Here is a 24,072-nt window from a genome sequence, read left to right as displayed (position 1 = left end):
GATGGTGTGTTGGGAACAGATGCCAGGGACAAAGAAGACACTCGACTCCTCAGCGGCTGCCATCGCCTCTTCAGGGAGAAGGAGAAGGACCTCTGTCTACAGAGAACAGAGCGAGTCGTGACCAGAGTGGAGGGGGTGCTGCCCAGGGCCGCAGCTCGCGGGAGGAGGGGCTCCTGCTCCAAGGCCACCGGAGTCCATTCCCAGGTGTTTCAAGACCTTGCAGATGAAATTGTCCAACTGGTCCAGGAATAACATTTGAGGAGTTGTGACGGGGCAGCGGCCAGAAGAAGGTGCCAAAACATTGCTGCCACGAGGCAGGGTTTGTTGAGGGTCCAGGAGCACTCACCCCTCCTCCACCCCCGCAGTCCGGCTCTGGGCACAACACTCCTCCCCCTCGGTCCTGGCCGCCTCCTTCTCCACAACCTGCCCCTTCGTGCATCGGGGTCTCCAGGGGCCACGCCATCTGCTGGCAACACCCCTCCCCACCTCAGACACGTGCACGCATCCTGTTCAAACCTAAATTCCTCCTGGAAGGCTGCCTCCCCCAGCCTTCAATCTGGGGCTTGCGGCCTTCTCGCCCTCTCCTGCAGGTGACCCACAACAGCCAAGGTGAAGCCATTCGTTGTGACCTGGTTGTGCGATGGGCGTTTCCCCCACCGAGAGGCAGGTTCACTTTCCCCTGATCACCACTGTCTGCCCAGTGCCGACACAGCACCCAGGAAAACTCAGTAAATTGGTAAAATAAGTAGTTCATCAGTTAGGTACAAAGAAACAACCACACAAACGGGGGGGGAGTGGGTGGCAGTGCGGAAAGTGATGGATTTAACAGCCCCTCGTGAAAACATTTAACATGACGTCATGAGGTTTTCCCTCCTCTCCCCTCCGTGGCCTGAAGTTTCCCCTTCTGGAACCTTGCCCTTCCAACTCCCATGCCACACCACTGTCCCTCTCGTTTGCCCACACCCACTACCTAAGAGGAAAAGGGCAGGAAGGGAGATGTCAAGGCTCAGCCCGTGTTTTCTACGTGGGAACGGCTGGCGTGCTCCCTCTTGACCTTGGCCTTGGAAATCCACAAAGGTCTCCTCCCTAAAGGGATGTTCCTTCTTCTGCTGGAGAACAGTGAATTCAGTTGTATTTTCTGATATTCCAATTCTGTTCACAGTACATTTTTTCCATGCAACTTTGTAGTCTGTGCTTGTTTGGGAGGAATCAATTAAGTTTGTTATATCATAGCCATGCTTCAAAATACACAGGAGATTCCAAATCTAATGGCTGTATTTTATAAAATTAGGATCGTTCATTCAATTATGAATAAAGGCTCCATCAACATTAATGGCATTGTTGGAAGCTTAGTTTTTGTTTTTGTTTTTTATTTTCCCAAACAGAATTCCGCATCTCTCCCTAGGAACTTCATAAAAATATCATTAGAAATGGGAAAGAATTAGCCTCTCTTCACAGCCCCCCCAGCTGCTTTTTTTTTTTTTTTTTTTCCCAAATAACCAGAGGCCCTTTTTCAAAAGCAGAGAAGTCCTCCAAGCAAGAAACTGTGTGGAGATCTGTCGTTGCTGCTAGAACGTGACCACCGATCTTCATAAGCGGTATAAAATAAATCTAGAGTAAGTTAAGCAAGAGGTAAATGGACTCTTAAAAGAGAGCGAGGGGGCTTCCCTGGTGGTCCAGTGGGGAAAGACTCCATGCTCCCAATGCAGGGGGCCTGGGCTCGAAGCCTGGTTGGGTAACCAGATCCCACGTGCTGTAACTAAGAAGCCTGCAAGCCGCAACTAAGACCCAGCAAAGCCAAATAAGTAAATGAGAGAGAGAATGAGGGGAGAGGAGGAGGGAAGGGTAGGAGTCAGGGGGTCGAAGGGAAAGAGAACAAATAGAAAGAGAGGACAGGGCTGTGGATGTGTGACCGATTCAGCCCCCAGGGCCGGGAAGCCGGCCAGAGTTGAGAGAGGTCAGTCCTGGGTGTAGCGGAGGTTACAGTTGTCACAGAGCTCCTTTCTAATGATAAGAAATGTCCTGAAACTTTGAGACCAATGGAGTAGGGACAGCAAACTTTTCCACCGATGCAATGCTAAAGTCCGCAGACGTAAAACTGCAGGCATTATGCATTGCTTGATGTATCCAAAATTATCAGTTCATAAAATGGGAAGGTTTATTTTATTTCGGTAGTAAGTACACACTTAGAACTCACATTCACTTCAAACGTTTTTAATTTTTTAATGACAAATGGCACATCCCTCTTTGCCAATTACCCAGAGGCAGACCCACATCTGAGGACAGAAGCCATTAGCACCACAGTGAAAACCAAATACAAGTCCTCTGTTTTCTCGACTTCCTATTTGCTGCAGGGTCAAGTTGTCATTTCCATAACAGGAAGGCAAGGGGAAAAGCACAGAGGGAAACCCAAGACTCAATGAACACATTTTTAGCAGGAGGGAACTTGATCTCATCCTTGTTTGCTGAGCTACGAAGATAAGCAACTTCTGCTTCATCAGAAATTCCTTTTATCACCTTCACAGGTTCTAGAAACCGAAGAATGCCACCCAGATTGAGACTGGCTCCTCTCCCCTTTCACACGTTGGTCACATATTTTCGTATAATCTGTGAGTTTCCCAACATGCACCGAATCCCCCGCACCTGTTGTACATGAGGATACATGTCCCCCTGGGCCGGGGCCCGGCCAGTGCAGGCGAGGGACGCCATTAACAGACTCTCACCATCCAGCTCAGTGCCTGGATGACCCCTAACCCTAACCCGATCCTCCGCTCCTGTGTCCCCCACTGGTCTCCTAGTCCCTTCTTCTCAAATGCCCTCCAGGCTGCGTGATCAGCGTGATTTCTGAACCACAGATTGCCCCCTACTTAAAACCTTCACGTAGCTTCTGGGAGGAAGGTCCAAGTGCTGAGTTTCAAGCTGAAGGCCCAGGAAAGTGTGGCCCCAGGAGACGTTCCGGCCCCATCTGCCACCCCTTCCCCAGCCGTGACCTTTGCTACAGCCACACGCTGACTCACGTAATCCCTGAAGCTGCCTGCTGGGTCACTCAGCCACGTCTCCCAACCAAGCAACAGTCAGGGCTTGTCAGGCACTGTGATGGGTGCCAGATGTGGAGATGGCCATGGAGAGTTTGCAGCGCGGTGAGCTATGTGCATTGTTGTGGGGTGCTGGACTCAGCTCCTGGAGAGCGCCCGGACCGCCGTCGCCCTGCATGACTGAGAGGCTGTTCTTTCACACCTGCAGAAAAGTTTAAAGATTGCATATGTGATGCACCTCACACCCATTATGATAGTTACTATCGAAACACATAAAATAACAAGCGTTGGTGAGGACGTGGAGAAATCGGAATCTCTGTGCATTGCTGGTGGACATGAAAAATGGTGCAGCTGCTGTAGAAGAATCCTGTGGTGCCTCAGAAAATTAAACATTGAATTACCATATAATCCAGCAATTCCTCTTCTGGGTGTGCATCTGAAGGAATTGAAAGCAGGACTTGAAAAGATATTTGCTCACCATATTTATAGCCGCATTATTCACAATAGCCAAAAGATGGAAACAATCCAAATGTCCATCAACTGATAAATGGATAAACAAGCTGTGGTATATTTGTGCAATGGAATATTATTCAGCTTAAACTTAAAAAGAAATTTTGACACATTCTAAAATATGGATAAACCTTGAAGACATTATGTTAGTGAAATAAGCCAGACACAAACGGACAAACATTTTATGATTCCACTTATATGAGGTATCTGGAGCAGTCAAATTCATAGAGACAGAAAGTAGAATGGTGGGTGCCAGGAGCTGGGAGAGGAGGGAATGGGGGGTTAGTATTTAATGGGGACAGAGTTTCAGTTTGGGAAGATGAAAGTGGCTCTGGAGACGGATGGTGGTGGCAGTTGCATAACAGTGCAAATGTACTTCATGTCACTGAACTATTCTCTTAAAATTATTAAAATGGTAAATTTTATGTGTATTTTACCACAATAAAAAAAAATAGCATATGTAGAATTTCTGCTTCTGACCATGATGTAGTCACAGGGATTAGATTTACCCTTCCACATTAACAACAACAAGACAAAACAACTTAAAAAAGAAAAAAGCAATCATCTTCAGATATAGGACAGCAGGCAGCGCAGGACAGTGATCCTTGGGAAACAGGAACAAATAAAGTGAGCCTGATGGTTGCCTTCACTTGCTACCTGGAAAATGTTCCCAGGTCACACTGCAGGGAGAGGCAACCCAATCAGAGCCTGGGGTTCTCCCTCTAGTGAGGACACTGAGTTGAGAATCCTGGAAGCTGTGGAGGCTGGAATTGCAAGGCAGCATTCCAGAGAGGAGGGGCTGCAGAAGAGGAGCAGGTTGCTTGGAGAGAGAGCTCTGTAGTCCTGCAGAGGGCTTCCCCGGAGACTTCAGCTGAGTACCTGTCAGCACGTGCATATGAGACCAGGAAAGGCCCACCAGAAAGGAACACAGAGAACCATCTTGACGTTCATAGAGGGCTATGAATAGTTGGTGTTCTCACCAAAGCAGAGAAACCTTGTAATACACAGGGCGTCAGGAAGAGTACTCAGAAGGATATTGTCTTAAGAGTGGAGCAAAATTAGCCCTCTGCTAATGGCCATTCTGATTTTGCCCTAAAAAAGCTGAAAAGTTAGCCTCAAAAGGACCGAGCTGTTTCCAAGTAACATGATGGCTCTCAAAAACAAAGCTCAAGAATATATAAGGAATATAAAATATCCAGCACCCAAAACAAAATAAAATTTACAATTCTGACATCCAATCAAAAATATTAAGAATACAAAGTAACAGGAAGACATGACTCATATCAAGGGGAAAAAGTCAATAGAAACAGGGCCAGAAATGATACAGATGATGGAGTTAGTAGAAAAGGGGCTAAACAGTTATTATAAGTAGATTTTGTATGCTAGGAGCATAGAGGAAAATGTAAGAATTTTGAAAAGATATGGAAAGATTTTTAAAAGACACAAATTGAATTGATAGAGATTTTTTTAAAAGATGTCTATACTGATGGCCAAAAAGCACATGAAAAGATGCTCAACATCACTAATTATCAGAGAAATGCAAATCAAAACTACAATGAGGTATCACCTCACACTGGTCAGAATGGCCATCATCAAAAAGTCTACGAGCAGGGCTTCCCTGGTGGCGCAGTGGTTGAGAATCCGCCTGCCGATGCAGGAGACACGGGTTCGTGCCCTGGTCCGGGAAGATCCCACATGCCGCGGAGCAACTAAGCCTGTGAGCCATGGCTGCTAGGCCTGCGCGTCCGGAGCCTGTGCTCCGCAACGGGAGAGGCCACAACAGTGAGAGGCCCGCATACCGCAAAAAAAAAAAAAAGTCTACGAGCAGTAAATATCGCAAAGGGTGTGGAGAAAAGGGAACCCCTACACTGCTGGTGGGAAAGTAAATGGGTAAAACCACTATGGAGAACAGTATGGAGGTTCCTTAAAAAACTAAAAATAAAACTACCATATGATCCAGCAATCCTACTCCTGGGCATATATCCAGAGAAAACCATAATTGAAAAAGATACATGTACCCCAATATTCATTGCAGCACTGTTTACAACAGCCAAGACATGGAAGAAACCTAAATGTCCATCAACAGAGGAGTAAAGAAGATGTGGTACATATATACAATGGATATTACTCAGCCATAAAAAATGAATGAAATAATGCCATTGTCAGCAACATGGATGGACCTAGAGATTTTCATACTAAGTGAAGTAAGTTAGACAGAGAAAGACAGATATCATATGATATCACTCATAGATGGAATCTAACTAAAAAAATGAAAGAAATGAACTTATTTACAAAACAGAAACAGACTTACAGATATTGAAAACAAACTTATGGTTACCAAAGGGGAAACACTGAGGGGAGGGATAAATCAGGAGCTTGGGATCAACATACACACACTACTATATATAAGATAGATAACCAACAAGGACCTACTCTGTAGCACAGGGAACTCTACTCAATATGCTGTGACAACCTATATGGGAAAACAGTCTGAAAAAGAATGAATATATGTATATGTATAACTGAGTCACTTTGCTGTATACCTGAAACTAACACAACTTCATAAATCAATTATATTCTGATAAAAAATTTTAAAATTAAAAAGAGGTATCTAGGATTAACAGCAGATTACACAGTACAGAACAAAAATTTAGTGCCCTTGGAGACTAAATGGAAAGAGATGCCACCCAAAATAAAACAGCAGGAGTAAATTGATGGGGAAAAAAATGAACAGAGCTTTAGTGGAATAAATTCAAACAGCCTAATGTAGATGCGATTGAAGTCCCTAAAGGAGAGGCAGGTGGGGAAAAAAATATTTGAAGATACAATGGTTGAAATTTTTCCAAATTTGGTGAAAACTATAAATGCATGAATACAAGAAGCTCAATGAACCCCAATCACAAGAAATATGAAGAAAGGTACACCAAGGCACTTCTTCATAAAATTTCCCAAAACCAGTGATAAAGAGAAAACTTTAAAAGCAGCTGGAGTGAAGGAGGGAGGTGTGCATTATGTGCACAGGAACAAACATAAGAATGACAGCCAATGTCTCATCAGAAATAATGCATGCCGGAAGACAATACAACAACACCTGAAAGTTTAAGAACTGGGAATCTAGAATTATTTATCCAGAGGGGGAAAATGTGAAAAAAAGGACTTTTTCAGATATACAAAAGCTGAAGAAATTTATCACCAGCAGAACTTCACTCAAGCAATGATAAAGGAAGTCCTTTGAGCAGAAAGCAAATGATTTTTAAAAATTTTGATTATACATAAAGGAATGATGAGCATCAGAAATGGTGAATATTGGGTAAACGTAAAAGAAATATTCTCTTATTTTAAAAAATCTTTTAAAAAGATAATTGATTAATTCAAGCAAACATAATAATAATATATTGTGAGGTATAAAACTCAGGTAGAAATAAAAGATGTGGCAGCAATAGCATGGAGGCTGGGAAGGGAGAAATGGAAGTACAGCCTTGTAAGATTATTATGCTATATGTGAAGTGCTCTGATATTACTTGAAGATATACTGTGAGAACTTTAAGATGTATACTATAAGCCCTAAAGCAAATTCTATTTAAAAAAAAAAAGAGGTATGGTGAGTAAGCTAACAAAGGACATAAACTGAAATAATAAAAATCACTCAGTTAATCTAGAGGAAGTCAGGAGAAAGACAGCAAATAACATATGAGACAAATAGAAAACAAATAGCAATATAGTAGCTATAAACTCAATTATATCAATATTGTATTAAATGTAAATGCTCTAAACACCTCAAATAAAAGGCAAAGATTGTCAGATTGAATTTTAAAAAGTGAGAACAACCTACATACTGCCTAAAATAAACCCACTTTATTAAAAAGATATAGATAAATTAAAAGAATAGAAGTAGGGCTTCCCTGGTGGCACAGTGGTTGAGAATCCGCCTGCCGATGCAGGGGACACGGGTTCGTGCCCTGGTCTGGGAAGATCCCACATGCCGCAGAGCGGCTGGGCCCGTGAGCCATGGCCGCTGAGCGTGCGCGTCTGGAGCCTGTGCTCCGCAACGGGAGGGGCCACAACAGTGAGAGGCCCGCGTATCACAAAAAAAAAAAAAAAATAGAAGTAGAATACACCATGCTGAAAATACTCTGAACAAGGATGGCATGGCTACATTAATATCAGACAAAGTAGACTTCAGAGCAAAGGGTATTAACCAAGATTAAGAGAATCACTTACTGATGATAAAGAAGTCAATTCACCTAGAAGACATAACAACCCTAAATGATTATGCCCCTAATAAGAGAGCTTCAAAATACTTGGAACAAAAACTGGTAGGCATTAAAAGGAGAAATAGACAAGTCCACAGTTATAGCTGGGGACTTCAGAAACCCTCCTAATTGATAGAACAAGTACACAGAAAATAAGTAAGGATAGATATGTCTTTAACAATACTATAAGTCAATTTGACCCAATATGAGGTTTATAGAATATGCTACCAATCTACAGAATACACATTCTTTTGAAGAACATGCAAACATTTACCAAGTGAGGAACCAAAACATGAATAAATTTACAAGGTTTCAAATAATACAAGTTATGTTTGTCTGGCCACAATGAAATTAAATTAGAAATCAATACCTGAAAGATATCTGAAAATCCCCAAATGCTTGGAAACTAAATAATATGCTTCTAAATAACTCATGGGTCAAAGAAGAAATCACAAGGAATATTACAATGTACTTTGAAATGAATGGAAATAAAAACATGACATGTTGAAATGTGTAAGAAGCAGCTAAAACAGTGCTTAAAGTGAAATTTAAAGCACTAAACACCTCACTTTAAAAAAAGAAAATTCTTGAAACAATGATTTGAGCTTCCACCTTAAGAAATGAGAAAAAGAAGAGAAAATTGATCTCAAATTAATCAAAAGACAAGAAATAATAAAAAATAATAGAAATCAATGAAATGGGGAAAGAAAAATCATATGAAAGAACAATGAAACCAAAAGCTAAGTATTTGAAAAGATAAATCAAACTGAAAAACTTCTGGCCAAATGGATCTGGAAAAAGAGAGAGAGGAAAGAAATTACCAATATCAGAAACAAGAGAGAGGAGAGACATCACTACAAAACCTACAGGCAAAAAATAATAATGAGAGAATATTACAAACCACTTTATATAAATTCAGTAACTTAATGAAATGGGGAAATTACTTGGAAGACACAAACTCCCAGAGTTCACTCAAGAAAAAATAGATAATGTGAATAGGTCAGCTTTATCTCCATTAAAGAAATTAAATTTGTAGTTAAAAACCTTCTCACAGAGAAAAATCCCAGGCCCATATGGCTTAAGTGGAGAGTTCCAACCAGCATTTATGAAAGAAACATAATCAATCCTACACAAATCCTTCCAAAAAACTGAAGAGGAGGGAGCATTTTCCAATGTATATGAGGCCAGCATTACCCTGATACCAAAACCAGAAAATGATATTACATAAAAACTATAGAATGATACCCCTCCTGAACACAGATACAAATATTCTTAACAAAATTTGAGCATATCTAATCCAACAATAGGCAAAAAGATACTACTACACTGTGGCCAAATGGAGTTTATGAAAGAATGCAAGGCTGACTTAACATTTGAAAATCAAATAATGTAATTCACCATACTGTCAGAATAAAGGAGTCAAAACAGGTGATCATATCAATAAATGCAGGAGACTCATTTCACAAAATCTAATATCTCATCCCTTATAAATACTGTCAGCATATTAATATTAGAGGAAATTCCTCAATCTGAGGAAGGGCATCTACAAGAAAGCTATAACTGACATCACTAATGGTAGAAGACTAAATGTTGCCCCCTAAGTTCAAGAACAGGATAAAGATGTCTGTTCCCACCACTGTTATTCAGTGTTGTATTGGAGATTCTAGCTAATGCAAAATGGCAGCGAGAAGAAATAAAAGGCATACACACTTGAAAGGTAGAAGTAAAACTGTCATATTTGCTTATGACGTGACCATCAACATAGAAAACCCTAAAAAATCTACAAAAAACAAAAGCCACCAGAACTAATAAGTGAGTTTACCAAGTTTGCAAGATACAGGTCAATAGAAACGATTGTATTGCTATATATTTATAAAAAAACTGAAATTTAAAAAATAAAATCATTTACAATATAATCAAAACAGATAAAATACTTGAGGTTAAATTTGACAAAAGATGTGCAAACAACACAAAAAAACAACAAAATAATTAGAGAGGAAAAGAAGACCTCTGTAAATGGAGAGATACACTGCATTCATGGATTAGAAGATTCTGTGCTGTTAAGCTTTCATTTCTCCCCAGACAAATGTACAGATTCAATATCATCTCAGTCAAAAATCTCAGCAGATTTACTGTAGAAACTGATTGGCTAATTTTAAAATATATATTAAAATACAAGCACCTAGAAAAACTCCACACACACAAACTTTGAAAAAAAGAAGGACAAAGTCAGAGGGCTTAAACTAAATTAATAAATTTCATGATTTATTACAAAACTACACTAATCAAGGGAGTATCGTATTAACAAATAGATAGACATGTTTATATAGACAGTATCATAAAAATGTATTTATAGGTCAATACAGCAGAATAAAGAGGTCAGTAAATAGCGGTTTTCTGGGGATGGGGAGGATCGAGGGATGGATCACAGGGGAACTCAAGGAAGCTTTAGGAAGTGATGATTACGTTCCATCATTTGATTGTGCTTATAGTTTCATGAACGTATGTTAAAACTCATCAAATTGTACACTTTAAGTATGTACAGTTTACTGAAACAATTTTTTTTCAATAAAGCTGAAAAACACAATTTTAAAAGTACATCTAACCTCTGTTAACTATTAGGTGAAGCTATGCCCATGATGAGGATTAAGAACTAGTCTCTAAGCAGGATACCAGGGTTTTAGAGGCTCTTCCTGGGTCCAACCTGGCATCTGGTGGCTCCTAGAAGACCCAGCCTTGCCTGCTCTGCAGGACTCAGACTAATACAAGCTTCCCGTCCCTCCGACCCAGCCACCCCTGTTTGCCCAGCTCATTGCTATTGGTTTGAGGAAACTCAGTTCAAAAGTTAGCTCCTCCTGGACCTCTTCCATGGACCGAGGCCAGATTTGGGATTTTGACTGTCATTCTTGATCAGTCTGGTGTGAATGCCACCATCTGTGGGTCAACCCTAGGACACTGTGGACAATTTGATCCCATAGCCCCAGGTCACAGCACAATGCCTGGCCCTAGAAATGTGCTTGGTGAATAAATGACAGGCACGGGGGTAGGACTAGGTCTCAAACAAGGGCAGGAACAAGGCTTCCTTTCGGAAGATGTAGAAACAACTGATGTTGAAGGTCCAGGAGCCAGGAAGCTTGACCTGCATCTACCCCAGGTGTCAGCCCTCCTGCTGCTCAGAAAATGGGGACAGGGAAGTGACCCACTCAAGCCTCCAGATGAGGACTGGCTTGTCTTCCTCCTTCTGGCTCAGGAGGGCCTTCTCAGTTGGCCAGGGTCATCTTTGGCCTTCCCAGGACCCACAGGAGAGGCTGCAGAAAGGACGGGGCCAGCGTCAACCCTCACAGTAAGGAAGGTCTACAAGGAGAGGCAGACGCAACCGTACCAAACCCTTGTTTGTTCCCTGAGATTCCAAAAAGGAGATAAATGTGCACGTCAATGGGCTCGAGGTTTTGACCAGAACTAAGCTGACTCATGCAGCATCTCCCCTTTTGGACAGGGCCCCTCAGTGGGTTCCAGAAAGACTGAGTGCAGCACCGCCTGACCCTGCCCCCAGTAACCACAATTCATTCCTAAACGAGCATTCCTTTCTCTCCCCCACATTCCCATCAGTCCCCAGATCAGCATCGCCAAAAGAGCCCTCGTGGGAATCTGGCTTACACCACCTGCCAACGCCCTCCTGGATGCCAGAAACTTGGGCTTCCTGGGCCGGGCAAGTTCCGGAATGCATGCCTCTCTGGCTTCAGTGCTTTGCTTTTGTAGGCGGTTGTTTCCTAAATGCCAAAAAGTGTCTTAGATGGGCAAACTGAAAAGCGACTGGAGGACATCTGGATACCCCAATTCACTCATCCCAACAGAAAGCCGTGCACCTACCCTCTCTTGGGTGCTGTGCTATGAGGAGAAGAAGATGAGGGGGGAGAGGAAGGCCAGCCCAGCCCCAGGAGCTCATGGGTGGTGGAGGGTCCCGAGTAGGAAAGAGAGGAGAGACAGTCACAGGGGCCGTGAGGTGAAGAGGGCAGGGGTCAGGAAGAGCTTCCAGAGGAGGCGAGCTCAGCCAGGGTTTGACGAAGTGAGTGCCCCAGGCGAGGCAGTACCAGAAAAGGCCCATCCTGGGAAAAGGAATCCATCAGGGGCAAGGCAGGTCTGCAAACAGTGTGGTGTGATGGGTGGGGAGGGGCCGTGGGTACCAATACCCAACATGACCTGCTGAGAGCAGGGGCCCAAATGTATGACTTAGTGCTCTGCTTGCATGCTAATGCATACGACAGCTCTAATCCACCTTTTTGAACCACTTATTTTATTTGTGTACCCTGGTAGGTAATAAATAGCTATGGTACACATTTCAAAGGGCATAAAGTGAAAACTAAGTTTCCTCTTTCACTTTTGTGAGACTTGGGGGAACACTATGAAATAACCAGATCCTGCACCTACACAAAGGCAAAAAGGAGGGAACCCCTTCTGGTGCATTGCTGGACCCACAGGAAGCAGTGAAATCTCTAAAGACCAACCCCCCCACCCCCCACATACCAATAAAAGAAGAGCCAGCATGAGGGGGAACTGGAAAAAACCTGGAGCTAAAGCAAGTGGGGGCTGAGTGAGGCCCCCTCCCTCAAGGCACCAACAGCAGCACTGCCTCAGGACAGGGATCTCTGCAGAGGTGAGCCAGCCTGGAGCCCCCGCCAAGTCCAGGTCCCTTGAGGATGGTGACCTGGCTGCAAGCACTCTTAGAGGGAAAACCTTCCCCATCTGGGCCATCAGAATTCCAACAAAGCAAAAAGCTTGTAATGGTTTACAAAGATCACCCAGCACAGAGGAGGTGGACCCACGTGTGTGAGTCAGTAGAAACGACGAAAAGAGTCAGACCCTGAGGACTCCAGACGCTAGAATTAGCAGAAACGGAATATAGGATAAGTATGCAGAATATGCTTTTTTAACAAAAGGATGAACTTCTAAAGATCAGTCAATAAGGGTCCATATAAGGAATGACCGTGCAGATCTTAAAATGAACCAAAAAGAACTTCTAGAATTGAAAGGTATCATTTTGGAAATAATTAATTCAATGGATGAATCGAACAATACATCAGACCCCACGACCCAAATGACTGTTTCATGTCTTCTCCTTTCTCCTCAAATCCCAGCCCCTCTTCTTTCATCCTCACTCTGCACTGACACTTCATCGAGAAGTGGCCAGAGTCAAAAGAGCTCTCCCACAACCCTCCAGGTGCACGGCCACCTGGGGGCCGACACCTGCAACCACACGCTCAACCTTCATTCCCATTTCTAGTGATGGACCTTGAGAAATGCCCCAACCTGAATACCATTCCATCTGTGTTCCAGAACCATCTCTCCACATCCCCCAAGGGCACTGCTCCAGACTCTCTCTTCTCTCTCCCACACTATTCACTTTCTCTCTCAACCAGAATATTTTCATCACCTTCTTATGACTTAACCCTAAAGTTAAACACTCAGAGCCAATTCTCTTCTTTCATCCCTGATTAGCTAAAATTCTACCTCTAGTAGCTTCTTCAAGAAAGGCTCAAATAAACCACACATCCCGAGTTCTTACATATTCACCAGGGTCTGTTGCCTTTATATTTGCGTGACACTTTGGTGGGTATGTCATAGGTGTTGCTCCTCCCTGTTCTGGCTGGAAGACAACTAAAGCCAGATTGATGTGCTTCCCCTCCTAGGTGACCTGATTGTTTTCATTGATTCCCTCTTTATCTTTGAAATTTAATAAGTTTAATCAGGAATGCCTTAGTGGTGATCTCTGTACTCATTTCTCTGGGACACAATATTTCCTTTCAATGTGCAGCTTCAAGTCTCCTTTTTATTTCCAGAAACACTTCTTAAATATAATTTTTATTTTTACTTTTTTTCTTTCATGATCTTAGTTCTTTGATGCTTCAGACTCGTTGGGTACAAATATTTGGCATCCTTTTTACTGCCTCCCATCCTCAAATCCTCTTAAATGGCTTGTTTACTTCCATTTTATCTTGTGTACTTCCTTCTCAGTCCTGTTCGCCACATACCCTGTTATGTTTTGGGCAGTGTCTGTTGTTTGTGCTGCTACCAACATGCCTTTTACATCTGTGAATGGGTGCATTTTTCTCTTGCACATTTTCCTGAGTTCTGCAAATGCATATCTCATTTCCTCTTCTCTTTTGTCATGTCTTCCCTGAGGTCTGTCTCTGCTTTAAGCTCTTGTTTTATAGAGGTAAGTAGTCCCTGTTTGCTTCTTTAATTCAGGACAATATGTTTGGTCATAAATTCTATCTGTTCCATGACAGCATTTTTTGATTTAAAAAAGGGGGGAAGGAGAGGTTAAAAACATGCATGTACATTACCTATTTTCAAAGAAACCCAGTGGGCCTACATTCAGTGAGTACACGGATGGTTCAACCAAGCAGTGAGCCCCTCCTTGGGAAGGGGGTCTCTCTGGGTCTTCCTTCTACCCCTTCTGCCATCCCCTCATTAAGGGTCTCTTCCCACTTGCATCCGTAAGATCCTCTCCATTCCTTGGCGCTCTGTGAACTGCTGCGTCTCTGCAGAGAGCTCTGGCTATTTCCTATAATACGAAGCAGGAGGTTAAGGACTGCCCCCACCCCCACACCTCTACAACCATGTATATATCCTTCAGCCAGATGGCCTACCAGGACAGCTGATCTGTCCCTGGAACCATGATCAGGTTGCCCTGGATACCCTCCAGCCTTTCTAGCTGGTGGTATAGAGGAGAAAGCTCAGTGCCAAGGGAAAAACGGCTGGGGAAAGCACCTTGACCGTTCTGTGAGTGGACGGTCTTCTCTCTGCTTTGGGTGCTAAGAGCTCAGCTGCATGTAGGAAGAATCAGGTAGCACTTCCTGTGCACTGATTTTCCTCTGACTTATTACCATGCACCCTTGCCGACAAAGCACAACGTCTTGCTTTCTTTATCTATTCTTGCTTTAGTGTGTGCCTATATAATATAAATAAATCCATAGCAACCAGAGGGGCTCGTCAAGGAAGGCATGGGGCGAGAAGTGGGGATGTCGTTTCAAAAGCACTGACAATAAAACAGTGACAAGACGCTGATGTCCTTGAACATCAAGCACAGTAGAGCTAATGTTGGGGAGATCATGAGTGGGAAATGATCTTTGACCTATTTTTCAACTTCTCGTGAGCAAGGAAGACCAGACCAATCCTTAAGCAGCCTTTTGCCCAGGCCAATCAGGGCCGTAAGGGGCTTTCTTGGTTTATCCAAGGCGGACACTGCAAAGCCGCAAGAACAGCACAAGGTGGAGCCTCAGGAAACTGGGTGCTGTGACACTGCAGAGGGCGTCTTACCACTGTCCCTCGTCTATGTACTGCAGTGGAAAACACCTGCCTCAGAGAGTGGTTTGGAAGACTTCATGAGATATTACTTGTAAAAGCATCAAGTCCCTGGCACTCAGAAGCTTGAACATACCATCGGGTTCAACTGTCCTCCTTTTAAGCCCTGCAGGAGTTGGAGGACAGGCCTGCTGGTACCATCTTCCTTTCTCTGATTCAGACCAACACACGCTCAACTCTTACCAGGCTGTTTTGATGCCAGGGAGTTTTTGCATCTATGTCAAAATGACCTTGTCAATTACTTAAAATTGGATGTCAGTTACTTCAAATGTCCATAAACAAATCTCCCGGACACTTACTCCATCCAACATCCTTCTCCAAGTATGTCACGATAGACTTTCCCTTCTATTCTCTACATTTCTTTCCTTTTCCAATTCCACTTCCTATGTCTTCATTTCTTTCTTTTTTTTTTTTAAATCAGTGGCTCTCATTTTCTTTACGTTTGCTTTGTCCGAATTCTTATAAGTAGGTATTATTTTTATAATCAGAAAAAAATCCCAAACATCTTAAAACAAATAACACAATCGTGTTGCTACACATGCTTGACGGACCCTCGGCAGTTTAACAGAGTTTCCTGTGCAGCGCACCGCTGAGAAGGAGAGCATCATCCGGTCACCCAACCTCTTCCACTGCCCGGAAACCTCCGAGAAGCGCGCAGCCCTGGGGCAGGAGTACAATTCTCTCCGTTAGCATCTTTGAGTGCCTTTCTCCAGCTGTGTGACTTTGGTTGAGCACTTACCTCTTTGTGGCTCAGTTCCTCACCTGCCAAATGCAGACAAGAACAGCTCTGAGCTCAACAGGTAACCACTGAGTGAAGAACACAAGACACTCAGGACAGTCCCTAGCGCATCAGAGCCATAACTATGCCTACAGGTAAGGGCAACAGGGCTTCCCTGGTGGCGCAGTGGTTGAGAGTCCGCCTGCCGACGCGGGTTCGTGCCCCGGTCCGGGAAGATCCCACATGCCGCGGAGCGGCTGGGCCCGTGAGCCATGGCCGCTGGGCCTGTGCGTCCAGAGCCTGTGCTCCGCAACGGGAGAGGCCACAACAGTGAGAGGCCCGCGTACCGGAAAAAAAAAAAAAAAAAAAAAAGTAAGGGCAACAGAGCCAAACAGGTTGTGTCCTTCAGCCATAAAAAGGAATAAAGAGTGGTTCAGGCTACAGCGTAGATGAATCTTGAAAAACACTGTGTTAAATCAATTACCAAAGACTGCATGTTGAACGGTTTCGTTTATAGGAAATGTCCAGACAAATCGGTGAGACGAAAAGTAGTTAATTAGTTACCCAGGGACGTGGGGAGGGGAGCGGAGAGAATAGGAGTAACGGGCGTGGCTGCTGAATGAGCGCGGGGTTTCCTGGGGGATGAGGAAAAAGTGCCGGAACTAAGAGTGGTGATGCAAAGTGTACATTTAAAAACAGTTAAGATGGCAAATTTTACGTTATTTGTACTTTACCATCCCCGCCCCCAACAAAAAAAAATACAAGGGTCCAGCCTATGAATTTTCAAATGGAAACCAGAAGAAGCTGCCTGATGAAGCAGCCAATTTTATATCTTAATTGAAAACCATTGAGCAAGACCCACGGGGCGCCGAGGGACGGGTCGGACTCTTCACAAACCGTGTCATGAGCACAGACTTGGCTTCGGATGATCGATGGCTGCTGTGTCAACAGCTTTGCTGCTTAGCAAACAACTTCGGCGTTTCGTGGCTTGAAACAGCGTCCGTTTTTATTAAGCTCACGATCGTGTGCCTCGATGGGCTGCTCTGGTCCGGGTCGGCTTGGCTGATCTCCGCTGGGCTCCCTCGCGGGGCCGCGGTCAGGTGGCAGGTCAGCTGGTGGATCTACCAGGGTCTCACTCTCACGCTTCGGCGTGGGGGGCTGGTTGGCCAGGAGGCCTCCGGTGGGAGGGCTGGTCTCTGCTCTGCACGGTCTCTCGTGCCCCAGGGGGCTAAGCTGCCTCCACAGGGCAGCCGGAGGGAGAAGCTGCAAGTCTCCGGAGGCCTCACGCCCCCCACGTTCTACTGGTCAGAGCAAGCCACCAGCCTAGAATCAAGTGACAAGGGAACGGACCCTAGTTCATAATGGGGGAGCTGCTGAGAGGCTGTGGCTCTTTGCCCCCTAACACCGCACCCCTGAAATGAAGTGTTAAAAGACCCCCAGACACCTCGTTTCTGTGGTTTCCCAGAAGGTGCCTCACACCCACTTCATCTCTTTGTCCACCATCCTTCCCACCTCCAGGTGGGCTTGAAAAGGGTGAGGCTCAGGCATGAGGTCTGGGCGTCCGTTCTGCAAATCACTTAGTAGAATAATACAGCTGAAGATGTAACGGCTTGCATTGCCAGGATGCCAAAACAGCTGCGTCAAAACTCCTGCCTTGGTTTTTCTTAAGACTCTACATTTCTCTTTGTTCCGGAACTAAAGAGGCTTTTCACCCCCTTTCTTCTCTCTCTGTCCTGAGCCTCCTCTCCTCTTCTCAGCAGCTGACGAGGCCTCTGAACACTCCCCGCGATCCCAGAGGGGCTCCCTCCAGGTGGGAGGAATAAGGTGAGCAGAGACGGGGAGAGGGGTGCATGAGCCTCTGTCCAGCGTGACCAGAATGCAGGGTGTACAAAGCAGAGCTCTTGTGGCAATAGGGAGCCATTGAGGAGTGCAGAGTGCCATAGTCAGGGCCAAGTTTAGGAAAAGTCATCAGCAGCAGGTGCAGACAGAGGAAGTTTAGGGAACTCCGAGGCAGAATGCGCCGTCAGGAGGCTGTGGACACAACCTGGGCGATGGGGACTCGAGCAAGGACGTCACAGAGGTAGAATCGACACGATTGCGCAACTGCTTACATGTGGGAGGAGAGGACAGTGTGATGGGAGGGGGTGGGTGACAGGGAAGGCAAGGGCAGAACATGAGGCCAGGAAAGACGCAGTGCACTTCCAGAGAGAGAGGAACAGAAGACGGTGAATTCGCTGCAACTTCTGAGAGGTCCAGAGCTCGGGATGCTACTGCCGTGGGTCGGAGCTCCCGGGGCAGCCCACCAGGCAGAGGGGGGCGGGGAGGAGCCCTGGGCATGACCTCCTTCTCCTTCTCGCCTGAGGCCAGCCCCACAGTCTGATGTGCCGCCTGGGACCTAAAACTCAACTTTCGAGATTGAGCAATAGCATTTTCTCCTCCCAGACGGAAACCTGTCCAAAAACTGCACCCAGATTTCTCCCCTGCTCTCTCCAACACTTGGAGCACTCTGCAGTTGGCCACAGCTGTATCGCTCACAACAGATTTTACAAGGTTGTCCCGGTGCCAGGGTCCTTTTAGAAGTAAAACTAGCTGAAATCAGCCTGCTCTCTCGGAACCACGAAAACATTTCACCATACCTCAAGCTTTCACCTACTGCCGTATCATCCTAACCCCCAGCACGCTGCTTATGAGACCGGTTCCTGGAGCCTCGAGAGGCTGTCCTGAGGACGCATTTTTGCACGCGCTTGGACTCAGGGCTCAGCCCTGAAACGGGGCATCCAGCTGGAGACAGAACAACTCCCGTCTTGGTGACCGACCGCAAGGTGCACGTAATCACGCAAGACACACCGTTCACGTTCATGACAAAGAAATGCTTCTGATTCTCGATGGCACCCTGCTGGGGGTGGTCACGAACCCCTGGCTCGTTATTACAGCCCAGCAAGCTTAACCTCCCCGGCGTCAGGGTCCTGAACTTTGGTAACCTGCTGTCAGGTCAGCCTCAAAAATATCTCTAAGATTTCTTCAGCCAACGGTGCGTTCACAAGGTCATTCAAGGCTAAGACCAGAAGGATTAAAAGATCTGATTCCTTCCTGAGGCTCTAAGCTGTAAAGGAGCAAAGAAGCCATAAAACAAAGATTTATTCAGTTTCAGCCGGACAGCTCAATGGCGCAGCCCCGTAAGAACCAGGAAAAAAGAAACATCTGGCCAGAAAAGCACACTTGTTTACAAAAAAAAAAAAAAAAAAAAAAAAAAGGTTTAAGAGTCTTCTCCAGCTTCACCAAGTTCTTGGACTAAAATTAGGCTGAAAACTAAAAACAATGTAGAATTTTGAGAGCACAGAGGCAGCACGGGCAGGAGAAAGAACATCTTGTTTCTTCCCTATCCAGCTGCCTCTGACGGCGGGTCCCCTCCCGAGCGCCCCCAGGGAGAGGCTTTGCCCTGGTAGGTAGCGCTCTTGGGACAGCACAGCGGCGGCAAGTCCCACACAGGTGGCCAGGGCTGCCTTTGCTCGGAGGCCGAACCCTCCAGTGTGGGAGAGTGTTGGGTGAGCTCAGAGAAAGGAGAGGGCCTCGTCTGGCTGCCCCCATGATCAAACGTCTCTCTTCGGAGCTCAATGCAAACGGCCCCTGTGCCGCTGGCACTTAGATATTGACAACTGCCTCGCTGGCACTTAGATATTGACAAGTGCCTCGACTGCGGGTGGGTGCTTCTTTGGAGGTGAGACAATGGGGGGGAAGGGGTGGAGTGGGATGAATTGGGAGACAATGGCCGTTTTGTAAGGAAGGAAGCCTGCACTGGCAACGCGGCCCTTGGCCTCAGTGGGGAAACTCTGCTCCTTTTCCAGGCTTGCTGTTGACTCAGCGAGGACTCTCAGGCCAAACCCTCTCCGCTCAAGTCTGCCCGGCCCCTCCCGACATGCATGGAGGCCGGACGGATGGGAGTCACAGGACTGGGCGGGTGCCTTCCGCTCTCCCTGGGATGCTAATGGGATTAATGGGTTAAGGTTGGAAGATGCTTTGCATTTCTGAGCACAAAGCTGTCTCAAGCGTGGTAATGAATACATCTTATCAAAGAGGTGGATTAAGGTCAGAAGTCACTTGGGAACCTGGGGAACAGAGTTGGCTCTGCTTTGTGGCCGGGTCTCCAGAGCCGATGGGGAGAGACAGGGCGTCTGCCACGTGCAGCCCTGTGCACAGTGCAGGAATGACGCGAGCAGGTGGTCCTGGGTCCCTGGGCGCTGCACGCGCGAGCAACCGAGACTCACGGTACTGGAGGAACAGAAGGGCACACCCTCACCGTGAAAGTGAAGGCCAGAGAAGAAAGGAGAGCACGCTGCCGAAGGAGAATGGAGCTCACCAGCCTGACCGCCACTGGGTTAGGAGTGAAGTGCAGCATTGTGGGAATCGGAGACAAAGCTTCCCAGAGCAGCCAGTGAGGAAGAGGCTGAGCGGACATCGAACCACACAGAAGGTTGCGCCACGGCCATCTTCAAAGAGGGCCTGGAAATCTGTGACAGATCTTGAGCAATCCGGACCTAAGTGTTCCCACATCCCACCAGAAGCACGACGTTGCTAGGAGCCTCGTACCGCCGGATGCCAAGTGGAGAAGACTTGAACTCAGCTGGCCTTCGTTACCGCGGCCGATTCCCTTTCTCTGTAAAAGGGGAGGGTCAACCAGCCACAGCCTCCATGCCCCGAATCACCCGGGGCTTCCAGTCCTGTATGCCCTGAGCCACCCCCTCGATGGACGGTCACCCTTCGGCTGCCCTCAGGGGCCTTGGCGAGGCGTTCGGGAACGGGTGAGTCCCAGCACCCCGCTACCCCTGCGGTGACCGGACTTGGGCCTCTAGGAGGAGGTCAACACGATGCTCTTGCGCCCCACCCATTCAGCTCTTCCAAGTGTTCCCGTGGCACCTCCTAAGTCCTTTCTTGTGCCATAAATCGCTGGAACAGGGACAGGAAGGCAATGTTCCCTGCCCCTGAGTTCCTGGCCGCGAGCTGGAGTCCACGCCAGCCCGGCGAGCGTTGCGGGTTGCCCCGCCCTCTGCACGCTGGCTTTGCACTAAGTGTTCTCCTTCCCAGCGAATCTCCAGGGACCTGTGTTCCCTGGGAAGTCTCCCTAGGTCACCCTCAGCCAGCCCCGCCCCCCCATCAGTGAATCACTCCTAAAACCTCTTGAGCGTTCAGAGACACACTGCTGATCAAGCGGTCTGGCCTTTGGGCTGACAAAGTCCATTCCCGCCAGTAGGGCACCAGTCCCCCACCCGCCCCCGATGGCTCTGAGAGTCCCTGCGCCGATGGGAATGTGTTTTTGCAGGCATAGGATGGATTCACCCAAAGCCTAGACTTTGTACTGCTCATCTGTCCACTCCTTCTGATGTTATAGACAGCAGCTGCTCGCCATCAGCTCCCCCCGGGGAGCTGAAATTGCCAGGGTTCGAGGAGCCCTGCATGCTCTACAGCCCTTCGGCACCACGTCTGGCGGGCTCCTTAATCGTCCCCAAACCCCAAGAGGTGGGCAGCATCCCCCACTAAGGGACAAGGACCCTAAAGGTCAATGATGTTACCCACCGTTTCACACCCTAGATGGCAGAGTCTGGATGTGAAGGAGCCCGTCTCGTAACTCTGGGGCACACCCTTCCCACCAGACCAGCGAGGCTCTCCCTCCCACGGCTCCATCCCCCAGCGGCGGCAAGCTCTGGCTAAACACGATCGTCACAGCCCGTGATGTCCGCCTCTCGAGGCTTCCTCCATGGCCACGAGCTTGTTCCATCTCGAGCCCGGGCCACTCACCCGGCAGGACGCAGCAAGATGGTCTCAGAGCGCTGGTCACTTCCTCGCCTGGGCCCAACCTCTCCAGGCCCTGGTCCCTGAGCACAGCCGCCTCTCTGCTCTACACACGTACACGCTCAACCCGGCTGACCCTGGCACCCCTCGGCCACCGTCACTTCGGTCCCGGCCCCTCCTCCTGAGACACACACATTAGACTCTGTACGAGATGGCTCCCGTGCGCTCCCTGGGACCTGCGGTTTCACACATCCAAGCCTCGGACGTTCGCCATCCCCTTTAGCCTCCATCTCCGGTCCCTGGGGCTGGTTACTCCCAAGGGAGCCTTGCCGCTTCCTCTCCTCCCCACCCGTGTCCCGTCCACCGCGGCCACATCCACGGGTCGCCACGCCCGCTCCCTTCCATCTCCCACAATCTCCAGTCCACCTTCCCCTTCCCGTCACCACCCCCCACCCTCGCCCCCAGCGCCAGCGCGGTCTTTCCCAAACGCCTTCTCAGCATCCCCAGCACAGCGCCTGACCGAGGTGGTCCCCAAGGAGTGCACGAGCCCAGCTGTCGACTGCACCATCGCGTCCCCTCTTCTGAAAAAGCCAAGGGCTCCTCTGGCGCCCTGAGGACTAGACCTGGAATCTTCAGTGTGGCTTCAGAGCTCTTGCAAGCTGACACCCGTCGCCTTACCTCTCCTCGACAGGCCACGCTTCATCCAGAGCTACCCCAGCCCATCTGCCTCGCGAGCCACGCGCTGTTTCCGAGCTTTGCACGTACAGCTCCTTCTGAGCAGAGCACCCCGCGCCCGCCGCCGCTGTCACGGTCCCATCCTCCTCGCCCTGCAGCTCCCCTTTCTCTGTGGCAGCTCTGCTGACCTCCGCAGAGGGGCTGGCCCCCCCTGGCTCCCAGCGGGGCCCACACCAACTTCGGCAGGCCACGCTCACAGCCGCGGGGGCTGGGGGTCCGCAGCCCGTAAGTCCTTCCGGGTCGTATCGGCACCTCCTTGGCGGCGTGTGTCTCCTCCCACGAGGTCACAACGCAGAGTCCTGCGCGCAGTGACCGCGGCCGGCAGCCTCCTCTTCAGCTGCGGCCCCGCATCCCAGCGGGGCCGGCTGCCAGGCTGGCTCCTCAGCCGGGGGAGCCTCTCCTCCGAAAGGGCTTTTGTTTATGCGCGGGGAAGGCCAGCGCACTCCGGTTATCTCCACGTGGTTTCCATGTCACCGAGGAGTTACTACTAAAATGGAAAGGCCGGAGGTGCCAGTGCGGCCGTGCACGGACCGCGTCGCTCTGTCTTCCGAACCGCTGGTTTCAGAGCCTCCTTCACCAGGCCTGGCTGTTCCAAAGTTCATCGCTAATGACACAGTGTTCTGGAAAATCGCAGAAAGCGAATCAGCCCAGCTCCTACCCCAGGCTCCGAGGACGGGCTTGGCCTGGCCCTCCGATTCAGGCCAGTGGGACTGGGGCTCGTGGCTCGAGCGTTTCTCCCCATCTGTGTGGTCTCCCGTCCTCTCCAGACGGAGGGAAGAGAGAGCGTAAACCATCTGTCCCCACTGTCCCTAGGAAAATAGTAAAACTGCTCAGAATAGGTGTGGTTTTAGCCCAGAAAATAGCAGGGCCGGGCTGAGGTCCTGTGGAATTGCCAGCAGGAGTCTGAAAGCTCAATATCAATGGGATTGCTGAGGGCGCTGCCCTCCATAAATCACCCGGAGCCTTGGCCTCCCGACCGGGCGCTTCCCGCTCCGGTTCACACGAGGGTGAGGGGGCTGCTGGCCGAGGACCCCACCGGATGCCGCAGGCCCGGGGCTCGGCTTCACCCGGCCTGACCCCCGCAGAGGCCCACACACCGCACGCGGCCACGGGATTACGCAACTCCGTGTTCGTGCTGCAGAGAACACCATGTCCAGGCAAGCCCAACCCCTCGGGCACAGCAGGGAGGGGGGAGGCTGGGTGCTGCCGGCAGGCGGGTCTCACTGCGGTCTCAGCCCCGTCACTCGCCGCCAGGCCGCCGTGGGCATGAGACGCCGCCTCTCCCACCGGCTGCTGCTGCCACGGGATGAGAATAAGTGGCGCGTAGCGCGTGGGGCACAAGCTCAGCGGACCCCGAAACTGCCCGAGGGGGGTGCCAGGCTCTGTCAGGATGAGGCGGGTGGGGGAGGGGTCCAGGATGAGAAGGAAGCACGTGGGGGGGGGATTTCTGCTGGATTCCCACTTAATCGGGCGAAGCTGAGTGGAGAGAAGGGGCTGTTATAATGGCCCCTTTCATGTCTGGCCAGGAATCTTGCTCGTCAGAGCAGGAGGCCGCGTGCAGGCTCCTAAGCCATCTCCGGAGAGCCCAGGGCCAGCTGTCCTGGGGCGGCTCTGGCCACGGCTGGGGAGAGTCTCTGCCAGAAGTGCTAAAGGCGGAAAACACAGGGAG

The 24,072-nt window shown here is 48.3% G+C and overlaps 1 long non-coding RNA gene across 1 annotated transcript; it reads right to left on the bottom strand.

Annotated features, from left to right (window-relative positions):
- Positions 1-2,198: 2,198 nt before the first annotated feature.
- LOC136793758 (uncharacterized) lies at positions 2,199-23,401 on the bottom strand. Its single transcript, XR_010839402.1, has 3 exons — positions 22,347-23,401; positions 14,143-14,363; positions 2,199-3,237 (listed from the first exon to the last, which is right to left on the bottom strand). It is a non-coding gene; the product is annotated as an uncharacterized lncRNA (long non-coding RNA).
- Positions 23,402-24,072: the final 671 nt, after the last annotated feature.

Source organism: Kogia breviceps, chromosome 3 (genome assembly GCF_026419965.1).
Source record: "Kogia breviceps isolate mKogBre1 chromosome 3, mKogBre1 haplotype 1, whole genome shotgun sequence".
Taxonomy (NCBI): domain Eukaryota; kingdom Metazoa; phylum Chordata; class Mammalia; order Artiodactyla; family Physeteridae; genus Kogia; species Kogia breviceps.
The sequence above is the reverse complement of the archived record's forward strand: the minus strand, read 5'-3'. Positions and strand labels throughout refer to the sequence as shown.